Here is a 6,000-nt window from a genome sequence, read left to right on the forward strand (position 1 = left end):
AGCATGACCAGGAGGTCGAAGGAGGTGATCCTGCCCCTTTGCTCTTGTGAGACCTCACTTGGACTATTGTGTGCAGTTCTGGTGTCCTCAACATAAAAAGGACATGGAACTGTTGGATCAAGTCCAGAGAAGGGCCACAAGGATGATCAGGGGACTGCAGCACTTCCTGTATGAAGATAGGCTGAGAAAGTTGGGGCTGTTCAGCCTGGAGAAGAGAAGGCTGCGTGGAGACCTCATAGCAGCCTTGCAGCATCTGAAGGGGAGCTATAAGTATGCTGGGGAGAGACTCTTCATTAGGGACTGTAGTGATAGAACAAGGGATAACGGGTTAAAACTTAAACAGGGGAAGTTTAGATTGGATATAAGGATGAAATTCTTTCCTGTGAGGGTGGCGAGGCACTGGAATGGGCTGCCGAAGGAAATTGTGAATTCTCCATCCCTGGCAGTGTTCAAGTCCAGGTTGGACAGAGCCTTGGGTGACATAGTTTAGTGTGAGGTGTCCTGCCCATGGCAGGGGGGGTTGGAACTAGATGATATTAAGATCATTTCCAACCCTAACTATTCTATGGTTCTATGATTTTAATTTTACCTAACATGCAGTTCCACAATAGTTTTAAGCCATGCCAGTGTGGCACCATCTCTCCCTGCTGCACGCTGCACAAGCCCACCTTTCTGGTCCTATGATCAGAATGAAACCAAACAGTTCAGGGAAGGAAACTAAATGAAAACTAGCCCTGGAAGGAAAGCCTGACTTGGTTTCGTCTGGTTTAATTTTTGAACCTGTTCACTGCAAGACCAAATGGATGATGACACTACAGCAAAGTAAAGGGTACAAACCGTCAGCACCCTGATCCATGACACTCCACAGCATAAGCACTTTGCTTCTAAAGCCAAACATTCAAAGCTTGCGGCTCCTCTCTCTGTAAACTCATAGGCTACTGGGAAGTGACCACAACAAGCTCTCAAGCTCACATCTTGAACTTAAATGTGTGTTGAAGAGCTTTGTTAGACTGCAGAGCTCACAGCCGTAACCGTGTGGGTTCCTCAGAATGTTTTTAAATGCTTCCACTTCAAATGCAATGTTACAGAGGTCTGGTTGAAGAAAGAAATAAAGGACCACGAAAAGAACAAAGATCATCATAGCCATTACTGTCATCTGTACAAGGAAAACATTGTACTGGCACCTTGGCTGTTGCGTCTAGTTGACTGTCTTCCTTTGAAGAAACATATTCAAATACTAGGGAAGAATGTACTTATCATCTTGCCTAGTCGGCAGCCTGGACTTTTCAGCAAAGGCTGTTCTCAGGGTTTCTGGGCTTTAGGCTTTAACCTTGCCAAGGAGTAAAGGAGGTAGAAACACTGAGGTAGAAAGGTCACAGAGAACTCTGAGCTCCTTGGGAAGACAGAATAATGTAAATAGTGATGGGATAAAAACACCTAATTGGAATGGAAGTCAAAGATAATTTATGAACAACAGCAACAGAATAGTTTCTCCAAATAAGACTTATTTGCGTAAGTCACTTGTTTTTCTGCTGTTTCTATGGTTCTTTTTATTTGAGGTGGAATGGGACTTTGAAAGTCATTTAGCTTGTCCTGAGGCATTCACATCATAAATAATATACTGCATGCAAAATAATTACACATTACACTGAAAAATTAGGGAGTACTAGGATTTCAACTGCGCTTCTTCCCTTTGTGCAATTCTGCTTCTGCATGGTCATGTGAGTTTTCATTTCATGCTTACATACTGCTCTTCTCAGCAGGCACCCTTCCCCCTATAAAGAAGGCTCTCTGGAGACTGCATTTAAGCATTGCTGCCTGGTGTCCAGGCCATCAACTCAATAGACCATTCAAAATGAACTTGTTTTATATGTTGCTACACATCAACAGCCTTAACAGGGCCATGTGGCACGACACAGCTGTACTCTCAGTGTTTTAGACAGAATGAAAATGAAACTTTTGAAAAAACAAAACAAGGTTCTGAAAGGAAAAAAAGATACTGTTCTGGTAAAATCTATATAAGAGGCCAGTGTCTAGTGAGGCTTCACTGACTCTGGGATATACTAATGCAAACTGCTCTGATTGGTAATACAGCTCGTCAGATGCACCTCACACAGTGCAACCTGCTGCCCACTGAAGTGTGTGTTTCCTGTCTATGACTGCTTCTTACCATGTTACTCTGCTAGCACAGGTCTGACACTCAGGGATCACACCTTCTCATATCCCTTCGCAATGCCATCACGATTTTTTAGCATAGATTTGATGTCTGTGGAGCTCATTTGATATTAGGTCTTTTAGGGGCCAGTTCAAGAAGACATGAAGGGAGAGCAGTTTAATTCACTTTTTCCCTTTACATCTTTAAGATATGAGAGTGTAGTGTGAAAAAATCCCTAAGTACAGAACCAGCTCCAACTGCAGCTTAACACTTTGATTCTTTCTTTGTTTCTACTTTTAGCTTTGCCTTATTTCTCTTCATACTTCAGCAGATGTGAACCATAATAATTAGAGCTAGCTTTCGGAACGAGCTGCAAGGATAATTGCCTGGGCACCCTGTGTATGGATAGATGACAGAGGGACCATTTAGTTATCCCGGGCTGTGCCTGCACTGAGTGGCTGGTGTGCTGCATGGTATCTACTGCAGCCTTGGGCTCCTGGTCTTCCAGCCTCCCACCCCTGGCATGGCCCCTTTTGGTCTCTATGCTAGGATTATTCTTTCCCTGGAAAGCTGGCTGAGAGAAGAATGAGAGGGGGAGCTGTCGCATAAACTGAAAATGTTCCTAGTTCCACAGTCATCATATGGAAATATCAGAAAAGAGATCCATGAGTTACTTTCTCACTGGAACACTGTCCTTTTTTTTTTTTTTTTTTTTTTTACCAGTAGTTAGCTGCAGGTTTCTGTTCTTTACAGATAGCTGGTGTTTGTTCAAGGTTACACTGAAATAAGATGCTAAAAAGTGGAAAAGATATATATCTAGCCATCCATCATAATGATTAGGTGGATTACATGTGCAAGAAGCTATCTGGTGCAAGGGACAGGAAAGGGAAAATATATTATCTTTCTTTTTTGATAACCACTTTTCTAAACAATCAAACCTTAGAACAATATTTGTTTACTTGTGGGTTTCCACAGAAACTCATCCTCAGATATAAAGTGATGTTTAAGGAGGCTTTTGACCGTTATGTGCAGGGTTCTTAAACAAAAAGGGTAGGGGAAGGTGTCCTGTAGTTAGGATATTTAACAGGTGAACAGTGAACAGAGACAAAGATCTGCTATAATTACAAATTAACCACCATTTCTTCTATCAATTTTATTGAGGCTCTAGGAGATGTTTCTGTTTACTACAATAGAGAAATATCTGAATAGTGGAGGGTTAAACTTATGTTGAATATTGGGTTAAATCCTCAGTGGGGAACGAATGGTTACTAAGGCAACGGGAGCATGCTTTTGATACCTGTTATTCAAGTCTATATCCTCATGCTCATTAACTATCACATTGTTTATTAGTATTCGCTTTAAGATGGATGCTGCCCGAACGTCTTTGCTTTGACCTGAGTAGCAAGACATGAATTAATGTGAAAAGAACTCGCAACTACTATCAGTATATTAAGATGCCTCTTGAGAAGCACAGATCTTTGTATCTGCAGAACAACTCTTGCTTTCATGTAATAAAAAATCAAAAAAGCATTTGTAAACAGAATTCTGAAGGAAGTTCTGCCCAGAAAACAGCAGGACCTATCATGATATCCTGAAACAAGCAGTGCAAAATTAGCAAATAAAGTCAGGCCAAAATACCCACTTACCTACTTAAGCACCAATATGTAAGAATTGCCATGCAGGATCACACTAAGAGCATGCAACTGTATATGATGTTGAAAACCATGACCAATACAGTGCTTTAGGTGAAACTGAAGCACTTGTGTCTCCCTTTTTCTTTTTCCTGTGATAAATAAGAACAATATTTTCAGCAAATAGATTTTCTAGGCTAGTTTTGGCCTACAATAGTTTGCAGAGGTCAGGAACATTACGATAAGGACTTGCAAGAACTAGTACATATTGTACGACAAAATAGCACTTCACAAAGCTCTTAAGACAACTTTGTATAGCCTCCCACAAGAACACCGAATCAAATACACATAGCAATTAATCCTTGAGCTTACTCATTCCTCTCCCATTCAGAAACTAAACATCAACAGATGCTTCAATGTGAGACAAAAAAAATATATTTAAAATGCTTCCTTGGGAGTGAAAATTCTTCCTATTCAGAATCATCACAGCATGTTATTTACTTTCATTTAAATTTTTATAGCATGTTAAAATAGATGTGATTTTATATAAAGCTTACATGACACTTACTTATACATGAACATGCCATGTTATTTTAATAGTGTACAGATATGAAAGTGTGACTAACAATGTTCATGGAAGCATGAGCTTGCCTTGCTGTTTCTTGAAACACTACTAGAGAGAATCTAGGGTCAGCTAGATCATCTCAGTTCATTACTTCAGTAATCTTTCAGAGGCAAGACATAACATAGGTCACTTTGTAAATCTGGCCCTAAATGCCCAATGTTTTTTGTAATGTGGAGTTAGGCCTTTAAGTCTATCACATTTCCTCACACATGGAGTTTACAACCTATACAGCCACAATGCTCCCAAGCATAACAAAGATGTATCTATCAGTCATTCTTGAAAACTATGCTATTGAAGTGAAGGATCTCATTCTCCACATCTCAATGAATCTATGAAAGCAAGAGCTCTCTGCTACTGGAACAGAACTAAACTGCCTGTTTTAAATGACATATTGCCAGCAAGTATAGAGCACAGTGATCTTACATTGACCAATCTGGAAAAAAAAAATATTTTTCTTAAGCTAGAGCCCCATATCCTACAATATCATTGATTTTAGCTGTCTGAAACCACAGCAATTTGTATACTCCCTGTAACACCACATTGGCCTAAACAGAAGAAACATTCAAACGTTTAAAAAAATTTTGTAGGAAAAATTTGGTACATATTATGATTTCCAGACTTTTGGTTTCATTTTTATTAAATTATTTTAAATATTATATTCTGTATGGGCAGCTGTCACACAAGACCTGGCACACAGTGGGCAGCTATGGAAAAGAGGTCAAGATGTCCTCATAGCTAGGATACTTTTGAGGATCCCATGGGATAAAAATAATGATTATCAATCAAACACTAAAATCTATGGGGAAAAATATTTATTATTTAATACAGAGATTTAAGAAGTGTCTGAGCTTTTCAACTGAAGTGGGTTATACTTTCCTTCCTTTTACTAGACTGACATGCTCGCTTTTTCAGACACTATAGTGATAAGAATGAGATTAGCTTTTGTACTAAACACCTAAGCATTTTTATAGTTAAGGCCAACACTTCAGAAAGGCGTCTGAAGTCTTTTGGATTTTACTAGCAACAGAAACTTTAAATCCTCCTTGGGCTCCTTGAAAATACTTAGCTGGGAGAAGGTTTGAGATGTGGGACTCCAAAGCTCCCCAGCGCAGCAAGCAGGGACAAGGCTACCAAAGAGCATTCACAGAAGTTTACTTCCCAGATTTTGTTGAATGGATTGTCTTTTTCAGTGATAGAAACTTGGGTAGTGCAGCACAAAATTTCTTGCTAACTTGGTAACTGGAAACATTTGAACTCTGATTGCTTGCCAGTGACTATGGCAGTCAAAAAACAGACAGAAAGTTAATATCACATAATTGTAATCAAGTAAGTGGGGGTTCTCAAAACTGTATCCTGTGTGCACATTTTTAATTTCCATTGAAGGCTAAAAGGAAATATATACTGGGCTCAGCAGAAAGCACTACTGTTGATTTTCTGGCATTAGAGATTAATTGAATATTTAGAGACACAGTCCAGCAAAGTCATGACTTCTGTGACTTGTCTAAGTCACCTAAACTTCTCCCAGGGCAAACCTGGAAGCCTTTCCAAGGCAAGAGTTGTGTTTTGTTTTGATTTTAAAAACCTCTTCT

The sequence above is a fragment of the Pezoporus flaviventris genome, unplaced genomic scaffold (genome assembly GCF_033815535.1).
Source record: "Pezoporus flaviventris isolate CSIRO_AGI_PZ_B2104156 unplaced genomic scaffold, CSIRO_AGI_Pfla_v1 ptg000002l, whole genome shotgun sequence".
NCBI classification, from domain to species: domain Eukaryota; kingdom Metazoa; phylum Chordata; class Aves; order Psittaciformes; family Psittacidae; genus Pezoporus; species Pezoporus flaviventris.